The sequence below is a fragment of the Pinus tabuliformis genome, chromosome J (genome assembly GCF_031772625.1).
Source record: "Pinus tabuliformis cultivar Carrire ecotype Pingquan chromosome J, CPIR1, whole genome shotgun sequence".
NCBI classification, from domain to species: domain Eukaryota; kingdom Viridiplantae; phylum Streptophyta; class Pinopsida; order Pinales; family Pinaceae; genus Pinus; species Pinus tabuliformis.
Window position 1 is genome coordinate 751,216,708 of NC_142295.1, and position 12,811 is coordinate 751,229,518.

At 38.3% G+C, this 12,811-nt stretch overlaps 1 pseudogene; it reads right to left on the bottom strand.

Annotated features, from left to right (window-relative positions):
* Positions 1–245: 245 nt before the first annotated feature.
* LOC149228911 (kinesin-like protein KIN-14R) lies at positions 246–10,761 on the bottom strand (annotated as a pseudogene).
* Between the last annotated feature and the right edge of the window lie 2,050 nt (positions 10,762–12,811).

The window sequence follows — 12,811 nt, forward strand, 5'->3', positions numbered from 1 at the left end:
ACTGTTGTGATAATGTTTATAAATGGCCTGCAAAACAAGGATGGAAAGATAATTACTAAATATATAAGACCATCTGTCAAATCCCTGAGAAAGAAAACATCCTAAAAAAATCTAAGATTGTGGTTGCTCAAACTAACCGTGAGGCTCCTCAAACAAACAACCCTTTCACAAAAACTCAAGAAAAATATTTTTGGCCTCGTCAACTCTCCCTTAATTCCAAAAGCCCTCAAAAAGTACATCATATGTCACAAGTTATAAAGCCCCCTAACTGATGGACTGATGGTGGAAATTTGTTCTTTTCCTTTAAGTTTTTCCAGATATTGTAATATCTCCTTGTTTGTTTGTTGTCTCTGCTCTTTAAGCCTGATTTCAAGTTGTTTTTCTAGTTCTTTTTGTGTCTGTAATTGTTTCCATTTCACTTTGCCCTCAAGTTGTGCTTCAAGATCCTTTACCTACATGACTAGTAATATTAAGAGAAATATTACTTTAGTACATTGAATCAAACAAATGAAATCTTTAGCACTTAAAAAGAAAGTTAAATAAAAAATGAAAATAAGCATTACCTTCTCTTTAAGATTTCCTACACATCTGTTCTTTTCCTCTAAATTTTTCCCCATATTGCATGATATCCTTCTCCCATTGTTGTTTTTTCTCTCTGGTCCTGGTTTCAAGTTATCCTTCTAGTTAGTTTACCTATATAACTTCAATCTCTTTAACGCACTCTAGAAATGAGCTTCCCTACCATCACATGTACTGGAAAAATTGAATGCACAATCAATACCTCTTCGTGAAAATTTCTACAAAGTTGTTCTCTTCCGTTAAGTTTCACATCCAAGTTCTTCATGGTCTCATCCATCTTCTGCTTCATGCCATCCTTTACCTTTCCTTCTTGTTTGACCTTCTCAAAATACACAAATCCATTCACACTTTCAGGAATAGCCTAACCATCCTAATGTAAAAGGAATGTTCTTAATTAAATAATAATACTCATTGAAAAGATGCATGCAAAATCATTCTAACTGTATGCTAACTAGCAATGTAAAATAAATTTATTTAAAAGTACCATTTGTTTATACTTCAAAATCTCACAATAATCTAATTGTTTCCATGTTGGACCTAGTTCTATGCCCCTCACTCTGGTGGCAAAGTTCAATGAACTTAAAGGAAAAAGCACATCAAGAGAAAAGGTATTTGAATGGAACCTAATGAATCTTGGAGAAAATTTGTAAGCTTAGAACTCCTAAAATCACCAAAAACAACAGTCATGTCATTATTAAATTTGATTTAAAAAAGAGGCAACATATGCAAAAGGAAGTGACAAATGAACAATAGTGAAACACTTTTGAACCCTTCAGATAGTTACACTGCAACAAACCTATAGCGTATGTGGTTGTTTTGAGTTGCTAGCATAGGTATAACATCACCAAGAGCAGAAAGAGATTTTCTAATTGATTGACCTTCCTTAAGGCACTCCCATTCAACATTTTCTTTTTCTATTCTTTAACTTTTTTCCAGATCAACAAGCCAAAACTTGCACCTTGTACATTTCCCGCTCATTAAGTTTTCTCCCTTTACCATCACAAAAAGTACACCGTGTATGGTAACATTAAAATCACAAACTCGCAATAACTTGTTACTAGAGAAAACAACACAAACAAATCATAACTACCTCACTTGATGATATTGTCATATAAATCGATACATACGGGGGTTACGGAACTGGAGGTCTACAAATTGAATGAGGATCGAAGTTGACATTAGGGTTTTGCATTAGGGTTCCATGGCGGGATGCACAGGGGTGAGCATCGCTCCCTCCTATAGTCAGGTAGTCACAGAAGGAGGCAAGGAAGCAAGAGGGAAGCATTTAAAAAAACCGTCGAGAAATATTTCAGAAGCAAGAGGCAAGGAGATAGTTGGAAGAAACGAATCCCCGGATCAAGAAGGGAATCAACAGGAAACAAGTGAAGAAAACCCAAATCGAGCATCATTTCTCGGGTTGTATTGAGTGATCCTACACTTCAAACACACAGGGACCATATGAAAGAACATACGATCATCTGCAAGTTCATGGGGTTATGGCCAATGGAGAGGGCTTTACACATCTGGATTAGGAACCATTGGAAGCCAAAGGGAGAAATACATTTACATATGGGTTCTAAGGGCTTCTTCACGGTGGTGTTCATGAACCTAGAGGACAAAGACAGAGTGTTTGAAGGGGGGCCTTATTTCTATCTTGTGGCAGGACTCTACATGTGACCATGGATGATGAACTTTGTCCCGGAATGTGAAACATTTACTTCTATATCGGTTTGGATCAGACTATACTCACCACCTCTGGATTATTGGCTCCCAAAATATTTGGAAACCATAGGCAACAAGCTGGGGCATTTTCTGAAGATATCAGAGGAAACTCTTAAAGGTAAATACACCTCCTTTACCCGAATATGTGTGGAAATGGATCTATCTGGAGCTATTCCAGAAGCAAGAATTTTAGAAGTATATGATGAAGATTGGATGCAAATGGTGGACTATGAGCACATAACTTTCAGGTGCCGCAAATGTCATGAACACGGCCATCTGTTTAGAGATTGCCCAACAAACAATATGGAAGACAATGGGAAAACACCTTTGGATAGAGATCACGAGGGTTTTACCAAGGTTGAAGCCAAAGGGAAAGGGGGTAAACGGCCACACAAGAAAAGTAGTGAAGACAGAAATACAAGACACAATAGTTTCAAAATCCTAGAGGAAGTAGAGGAGAACGTGGAGACAGTCCAGGATAGGGAGAACACATCCAAGGAGCAGGAAACAGAAGCTGAAATGGAGGATATCACAGTAAACAACTAGCAGAAGGAGGATCTACCAAGTTGCATGGAGATCAGTAAAGACTATGAGATGACTCCAAGTGAGGCAGGAATAGAGGACCATGAACTATAGGAGATTCTAGACAGGGAAAATCTGGATCTAGAACTATTTCTAGAACAAGGTAGGAACAAAGGAGTGGACTCCTTGCCAAAAGAAGACTATGATCGAGTTCAACAGCTCTTTCTATGGAGGGCACAATTGAAGGGAACTGGTGTCAAGAGAAACCATGAAAGCTATGAGCAAAGTGGGGTCAAAACTATGGAGAACTCACAGGCACAATCTCCAAAGAACTCAAGAAGGAAAAGAGGGAGAAAAGATAGAATGAACTGTTAAACAAATGTGGAAAACCACTAATTAACTCAGGTAAGATGAAATATCTTACCAGCTATTCCTTTACTAACCTTTCTTAATGAAGCTTACAACATGGAACATTAGAGGTTTAGGTAGTAGAAGGAAACAAAGGAATCTGAGTAACATAATTAAAGAAGAAAAACCAGACATGGTCTTTATTCAAGAGACCAAATGTTCAACGGATAAAATAAGAGAAATTCATAATAAATGGTTAATCAAGTATGAGTATTTAGAGCTCAAGGAAAATAACTCGACAGGTGGGATTCTTATGTTGTGGGATCCACAAAAATTTGGAATCCTAGATGTTGAAGCATCTAGTAACTATCTTTCTTTGGTGTGCAGTTCGGTAGGTGAGAAGGAAACATATATGATAACAAATTTTTATGAACTATCTTTCTTTGGTGTGCAGTTCGGTAGGTGAGAAGGAAACATATATGATAACAAATGTTTATGGACCTCAGAAGCAAGTAGATAAACTCAAGCTTCTTACCTCCCTAGAAAATCTAAGAGCACGATATCCCAATATGCCTTGGATAGTTGTAGGTGATTTCAATATGATAAGATCTCTTTCAGAAAAAAAAAAAAAAAAAGGAGGCACTAGACAGCTAGGCAGAGATTCTGAAGCCTTCCAAGATTTCATCATGAACATGGGACTAGTGGACACCAAGACAATAAATGGAACCTTCACGTGGAATAACAAAATGGGAGGGGCTTCCCAAGTGGCTTCAAAACTTGATAGATTTATCATCTCTGAGGATCTCCTCCTCACAGGACCAGCCATCACAGTGTCCATTCTTCCCTTTGGAGGTTTGGATCATTGGCCAGTTCAGCTAGAAGCTACCTTTATGGGCACTCCGAGGAACAAGCCCTTCAGATTTGAGAATGCCTGGCTCTCACACCCCAAATTCACCAGTAACATTGATAAATGGTGGAAAGAGGATCTGAATATTCAGGGCACTAAAATTTACATGCTCCAGCAAAGATTGAAATATATTAAATCCAAACTTAAAGCTTGGAACAAAAAGGAATTTGGCGATATCCTCAAGGCTAGAATTGAGACTGAACAGAAACTCCAGGAAATCAATCAGATCAATACCAGAGGGCTTCAATGAAGAAAGGCAAAAGCTAAATAATTCTTTACAGGAAGAATGGGAAGATCGATGCTTACAAGCGGAAACTTTCTGGAGACAGAAATCCAGGATTCAATGGATCAAAGAGGGAGAAAGAAATACTAAGTTTTTTCACAAATCCACTATGGCCCATAGATCACATAATAGAATCATGAAGATTAAGGATTCTCAAGGTGTTGAGCTTGTCTCAAATAAGGACATGGAATCAAATCTAGTACAACGCTTCTCTAATATTGCAAAGGAGCCAATGGAGGATAGGTCTAGGTTCATTAATCAGTTCACCCAGTATATCCCCAAGCTGGTCACTAGAGAGGACAACCACAATCTCAATAGGCTAGTCTCGAAAGAGGAGGTCAGTGAGGTGATCAAGGAAATGCAAAGTAGAAAAGCACCAGGCTCGGATGGATTCAATGTTGATTTCTTTAAAGATTGTTGGGATATAATCAAACAGGATATCATTGAAGTTGTGGAAGACTCAAAAAAATACAAAAAGGTTCTGAAAGCACTGAATGCTTCCTTCATAGCTGTAATCCCAAAAAAGGAAAATGCTATGACTCCGGATGGATTTAGACCCATAGCATTAGGTAATGTGGTGTATAAAATCATCTCCAAGCTGGTAGCCAATAGACTCAAGCCCCTACTACCTTCCCTCATCTCGGAAGAGCAAACAGGCTATGTGGAAGGACAATAAATTCTCAACAACATCATCCAAGCACATGAGGTGGTACACTCTCTCAAAAGCAAAAAGCAAGTAGGAATGATTATTCAATTGGAAATTGCGAAAGCCTATGAAAAGCTCAGTTGGTATTATATCAAAGCTACTCTGAAAGCATATGGATTTGACCAAAATTGGATAAGATTGGTTATGGCACTAGGCACCATGACTAGCTTTCCCATTCTGCTTAATGGAGCCCCTTCAAATACATTCACACCTTCCAGAGGGCTCAGACAAGGCGATCCGCTCTCCCCTTTCCTCTTTCTCCTCACGATGGATGGGCTAGGTAGGTCAATCAAAAGGGCAAATGTTGAAGGTCAAATTCAGGGGATCAAGCTCACCTCGGATGGAGAGGCTAATACTCATCAACAATTTGTGGATGATACTATGCTGCAGGGCATACCCACAGTCAGGGAAGCAAGGGCAATCAAAGATATCTTAAACGACTTTGCTATGGTAGCAGGCACAGAGGTAAGCCAAAATAAGTCCAAAGTTTTTTTCTTTAACACAAATATTGCTATACAAAGAAACATTACCAGAATTCTGGGTTTTCAAAGGGATCAGTTGCCTTCCAAATATCTTGGTATTCCTCTTACTGATAAACCTCTCAACAAGAAAATATGGGAACCAATTTTAAATAAACTTCAGGACAAAATCAGAAAATGGACATGCAGATCTTTAAACTTAGCAGGGTGACTTGTGCTCACACAGGTGGTCTTGCAAGCCATTCCCATTTTCATGTTTGCAACTATCCCTGCTCCTCAAGGTATTAAGCAATAGATAAGGAACATTCAAAGGGACTTTCTATGGGGCAGAGGGGAAGAGAAAAAAAAGTGGGCCTTAGTTGCCTGGGACAAGATCTGCAAGCCCAAAAGCCATGGTGGCTTGGGGTTGCATGATCCGGAAACTCTCAGTAAAGTTTCGGGAGCTAAGCTTTGGTGGAAATGGATCAAGGAGCCGAATGCCCCCTGGGCCAAGCTTTGGAAACAAAATTACGCCAAGCACTGGCAGGAAAAGGATCTTATTAGAATGACAGGACAAATCAGAGGATCACACATATGGAACCTTGCTTGGGAGAACAAAAGCATTGTTCAGCAGCATTGTTTTTGGGAAATCCGAGCAGGGGACCAAGCTCGATTCTGGGAGGACAGCTAGCAACAGGAACCCATCCTCAATAGGATTGACCTGGCAACCCTCAAGAGAGACATAGATAGCAAAGGCCTATTAATGGTAAAAGATTTCTGGGACCAAGGAAGGAACAATGAAAAATGGAGGAAGTGGAAGGAACTAAGTTACAGTGATGAGAATCCTTTGAAGGCCATGGCAGAGGCTCTCACCATGGACTTAAAGCACAGACGAATTATGGTTTCCTCCTCACATGACCAATTAAGATGGGGGAAGAATAACAAAGGTAACTTTAACCTCAAAGAGGCAAAACAAGCAATCACAGGATTCAACTTTGTAAATGTTGATAAAGTCTGGAAGGAACTTTGGAAAACTCCTCACTGGATGAAAATAAAGCTATTTATCTGGCTTGTGCATCAAAGGAAGATCCTAACTTGGGAAAACCTCCTAAATAAAGGTTTCATTGGCCCTTCCAAATGTCACCTATGTGGCTCACATGAGGAAACAATTGAACACCTGCTCAACCTCTGCTCTTTTTCTGCTAAGGTATGGGACTGGGTGGCATCAAGCTTCCGACAAACCGACAGGGACAATATCAGCATATCCAACACTCTGAAAAACTGGAGGAAGAACTTCTCAGAGAATGAGATCATCAACAAAGCTTGGATGCTAGTACCAGGCTTTGTTATCTGGAATGTTTGGAAAGAACGCAACAGGTGGATCTTCACAAATAAAGCTAGCGAACCCCAGCATATAATCAATCAAATTCTAATACAGCTTAAAGAAACAGTTAAGAGCCTTTTGAGGTCAATTCCCACGAATCCTCCTCTGCCTCACGAGGAGATTATTATTCTTAATTTGGGTCTTCAATCCATCAATCCTCAAGGAATAAGGAAGGAAGTGAGAACAATTAGCACAGGGGCTAGTAGATGGCAGCCCCCTCCTCAGGGCTTCTTCAAAGTAAACATTGATGGAGCTTCTAAGGGAAATCTAGGGGAAGCTGGCTTTGGGGGTGCTATAAGAGATGCTTAGGGGCACACAAAATACATCTTCCATGGCCACTTGGAAAAGGGTTCCAATAACATGGCTAAACTTATGGCTTTAGATCAATGCTTGGAAATCCTGGTGGAGGCAAATTTACAGAATGTTATCATTAAAGCAGATTCGGATTTAATCATTAGATCAGCCAAGAAGATTCACAATGGAACTTTGCCACATAAAGTGCCGAAGCACTGGAAGCTACTGCAGATTTTTCACCATATCCACTCTCACTTGCAGACCCTTAAAAAAATTAGATTTGTTCATGTTAGAAGGAAGGAAAATATGCTTGCAGATTGGTTGGCCAACGAAGGTGTGGCCAATAAGGACAGGGATTCTCAGCATGCATGGGAGTTGTTACCTGAAGGGAAACTGTGAGAGGACTGTTTCATCCTGGCAACCAAAGATTGGGATTTATGGATGAACAGTGTTGATCGAAGGGATTCGGGAGATAGGAGTGAGGATGATATCACCTAATTTGTCTACGATTTTGGGATATGGTTTCTCTCCACAATTTTGTTAACTTTTGGATGAATGATGAAGGTTTCAAGTCGGGCAATGACGCAGAATGGACTGCCTGGGTGTATTTGGCTCAGCGGGTTTCTGTTGGCGACTCCAGGCGGAAGGCTCAGCAAGGTCTATGGGAATGTTCTGGCTTTTTCGTGAAACCACAATCTCAATACCATAAGTGGTATTTCGCGCGGGACTCAGATGGTATCTGGTATTTTGGTAGGTGCATGCGATTCCACTCAATGGGTAACATGTGGCATCGAGAGGTGAGAGAAAACCACTTTCATCACGCGGTTAACCTCTGCGCTTCTCGTCCATGCGATATCCCCGATGACCGTTGGATCGGGATTATGTATTCAACGGCTGAGATGGGTCGTGCTTGTCACCTTAGAGTTCCAGACCTGTTGTTGTTTATTGGACCCAGTTTAGAGTTGCGGTCAGGTCCATGTGCAAGGGGCAGTGGGGTCCACTGTGGGTCCCTGTATGGGCCCTGGGCTTTCCGTGAAACCATGAACACAAAACCCCAAAACCTTATGTGGTATATCACACGGGACATGGCTGGTATCTGGTATTGTGGAAGATGCATGTGATTCCACTTAGGGGGTAACACGTGGCAACAAGAGGTGAGAGAAAACCGCTCTCATCGCGTGGTTAACCTCCGTGCTTCTCGTCTATGTGATATCCCCGCTGGCCATTGGTTCGGGACTTTGCTTTCAACGACTGGGATTGGTTATGTTTGTTGCACAATTGTGGGTCCCTTTGATTTTTAGCCGTTGGATCGAGGTTATGTATTCAACGGTGAGGATTCGGTTTCGTGGACTTTTTATTGTTGCCTCCAGGTCCATCTAGTGGATGCAGTAGGAACCACTTTGAGTTGTTTGTAGGAACCTCTTTGAGCTTCGGTCCCTGGTTTTTTGTCGCCCCTGCTGTCTGGGGCACTATGTATATTATGTAATTTGATCAGATTAATAGAAGGTTCGTTGCTTACTTATCAAAAAAAAGATATTGTCATATAAATCAAGTAATTCTCACATGAAAAAATAAAATATTGTATTTTTATTTGAGTGGGTCTTAAACTATTCAAATAAGTACTTTCTTTTGACATAAACTATAAGGTAAACTCTGATAATTGCTTCGAGCGGGTTATCAACTATTTTACAAATTGGTATTGTTTGACTCAACTTAGTCAATATTTTGTATCCAACAAAACTGCACATGAGTTGTAGCATAGGGCAAAGTTTATTATATGTTCTTCATTGAATTTATCCTGATTAATCATTTTATATAACAGTATGAAGTGAGCCTTGATGAAAAAACACACACGAGTGAGAACGACTACTATGTTCATTAGAATTGGTAGAGCCAATGGCCCTTGCACTGCTTCCAGTTTGTAAAACTTCCCAAACCTCATTCATAGTGTGTACCTGTGCTTCAACAAGGCCTGGAACATGATGGACACCTTCTGCTACCTTTCTTTACTTCAAGCCCAACGATAGACCACCCAATCATTCTTAATTCAATATACTAAAATTGTTTCGTAGAATAGAACATTATATGTATCAAATGTATCTCATCTTTGTTCTGGAAACTAGAAATGAACGTAAACACCAAGAAAGGAAGAAGTTACATTTTAATAGTATGCCCTGGATGAGTTGGGGGTGCAAGTAGATCATGAATCTGCTCGTTGTAAACTTCCAATACGCTTACTGAGATATCATATTTAAATAATCCATTTCTCTCATTAGCTACCTGAAATAGCTCCTCTAATGTTGAAGAGTTTACTCCCATATCATCATGTGTTCCCTCCATGGTAAATTTCTTCCTAGTTCTAGTTTTCCCATACGCAAAGATACACACATTATACCTATCCAAAACTAACATGAAAACTGGTGTAGTATCGAAAACAACAGCCACTTCCTATGGAAATAACTCTAATCAATGAATTTGTGTACTTATTAATAATAAATTTCATATCCAAAAGATATTATTTTGTAGATCTTACCTTGATTTTCTTGATTAGCAAATACTAAAAACAAGATAAAATTTGAATAGCTTCTTTGAAGAACCATTAATAGGATGCTTAGTTCATTGTCTCTATTTGTATCAAATTATTCCACTGGAGAAGCTCCCATTGATATTTCTCCATCACTCAATGGACAACATCTACAGAATTCTCTGATGTTTCCTAAAAAAGACCAAAAAATCACGTTATCTAACATGCTAATCCTTGCGTAAAGCATAAAAAGAATGCAATCAACAAGTTTACTGTAAAGTCCAACACTTTATTGTGAAACTTATTCCTTTACGTTGCCTCTTTGTTGAACTTATTCTTGAGGTATTCACACTACAAAACTTAACAACTTCATAAAAATTAATAAAATGTTAGCAATGATTTTCTCAAAAATAGAATATTTATCACACTTCCTAGAGATTGGAAAACAGATGTCATCCCGACAATGTCAGGGATATCACTAGCACATTTATGTGCCTCTTCCAAAAGGTTATCATAATCACTCTTTAGTATTTGCTACCAAGTATTTGACAAAATTATTCATAGAATATTTGACGAGGTGTAGTACATGAATAAGACTTAACTTAAAATTGTATGTTAATATTATTCAATACCAAAGTTATCTGAATTTTAGCCTTCAAGTCTTCATCTGATGAAACCCCAAAAAAATATGCCTTTGGTATGTGTCTTGAAGCTCCCTTAATTGAGAAGTTTGGAATTCTATTGCTTGATATGTAACAAGGAAATTTTTGCTCAAATAATTCCAATTTGTTGGTTTATCAGTAATAAGGAAAAAAATATAAAGTTGTTCCACGTAGACATTCAACATGAAATGACATGTTATCGATTTTAGTCCTCAGGTTTTCATTTTGATGATTAAAGTCATTAAGGGACATCCAGGCCTTGTATAATTCATTTTTCTTCAATTCACACTCTCTAGTAAGATCTTCAATCTTCCTTTAATACCCAACTATACATTTGGTAGTTTTCCTTCTAATATACAAATTGATCAACATAACTAATGTTAATCCATCTCAAGAGTATTTAAAAGAAGTACAAGGATGGTTCTACAAACATCTCTCAATATGTTGTGTTCCCAGTTTTCGTCAATCCTAGTTATCCGAAATTGAGCATTCAAATGTCCTCCATGTGCATTTATTGTAGCAACATGAAGACTACTCTTGAGGCAGTCAGGACTTCCTACCATTTGTGATTTCATTTCTTGGCCACATCATCAAATTACAATAACTGAGCATATCAAATCAATTTACCCAAATGATAAAATCTATAATGGTAGTAAGGTTCAGTTGGATCTCCCCAAGGGAAGGAAATCATTGCAATGTTGTTTGTGTTTTTTAAGAACTAAGAAATCAAGTGATTTAAAAAAATTCTAGCTAATTGGAGATATCTAATAAGTAGATTCTGATTTTGCTAGTGCAAATCCATAATATAATGTGAACAGTTGCAATAAGGATGTTTTGGTTCTTGTACCCCATCTTCTTTAGTTCCTAAAACAGACAAGATGACAGTGAACTAGATACACAAGTTGCCAACAACCTGCAATCCTTTGCTATCTGAAAATATGCATCTACATGAATAGAATGTGAATCCTCCCAAGCAAGTGAATACAAAGCTAGAGAAAGATTCTCATTCTAACCAGGAGGAAGATGCTCATTGCACTTTTTCCTCAACTGCAAGTGAAAAATGAATCAAATATTATAAGGCCAATCCTGACAATGCTCCTTCTAGAACTGTTTTAAGCTTTAGATGTAATTAGAGAGTTGAGAAGCATAAAATGTTTTTCACAAAATTAGAGGAAAAATTGAATGCAAAGGAAGCGGAGAAAAACCAATTGCAAGTTAAACCAAATGAGCTGCAAGAAGTTGAGAGAAAGATGCTTAAGAAAAGTTTGTGATTTAAAGCATCTCCCATGCCATCATTCTATCACAAAGCAGCTCCATAGAAGGTTGAGATAAAGAAGATACCTCTTACCCACCCAAAATCCCCCAAGTTAGGGTGGAGAAAAAGCTATGTTGGTGTAGAATCTGAAAGTGATCCAAATCAAGTTTGTAGAACATCTCTCTTTAATTTGGTCCAGAAAAAGAGAAATGGATACGTGTAGACATGAAGACAACTGCAAATAAGGAAATGGTTGGAAAGAGAACTATAGTGAGATCATTGAAAAATGCATCTTCCAAAAAATATTTACCGTAAAATTCCAGTGAAATACCTTTTAGCCTCAAACAAGAAATTTCAAACAATCCAGAAGACGGACTTGTTGATGAATCTCCCAAGGATGGTAATTAAATCACAAGCACCGATTCAAAAAATTCTTCTGGCAAAAGTGATATGAATGGATCAACTCTACAGAAATTTGACGTTGTTGACGATAAAAAGGAAACCAAACATTTAAATGGGAAGATTGGAATTGGAAACACTAAAAATGATAGAGACAATGAAACTTTGTTGAATTATGAAGTTGTTGAAGAAGAACCAAATGGGACTGAACCTATAAGTAGGAAGAATGAAATTGCAAAGACTACTGAAGTGAGCCTAATTGTGAAAAATTATGAAGTTGTTAAAGAACCGATTGAATCTAAAACCTTACAAGGGAAGGATGAGATGCCAGAAACTAAGGTTCAGAGTGACATATTGGAAGATTCAAGTTATCTGATTGAAACTTCCGAAGGTGGCATCATCACATCAGGATTTGTTACATGGTTGTTAGCTCAAAAATTGCAGGTTACATATGGCTTGCATCTGGAAAGTGAATCACATTCCCATGTTAATCCACACAAGGGGCGGATCCAAGGTAACAAAATTGATATGAAACAAATGGACCCCAACTCTGTTTGATCATCTCAACATGGTTCAGCTGAAGAAATGAATGGGAAGGGAATTAAGAATCCTAAAAAAGAACAAATTAAAGCTATGATGATGCCCTACTTCAAGAATTCAAAGAGAGAGAATGGAAGGGCTACCCCTTCAAAGAAAATAAACAAAGGAAATGATAATATGATTCGAACTATGTAAAATCGTGATTTTAATTCTTTGTTTCTCTTAAAA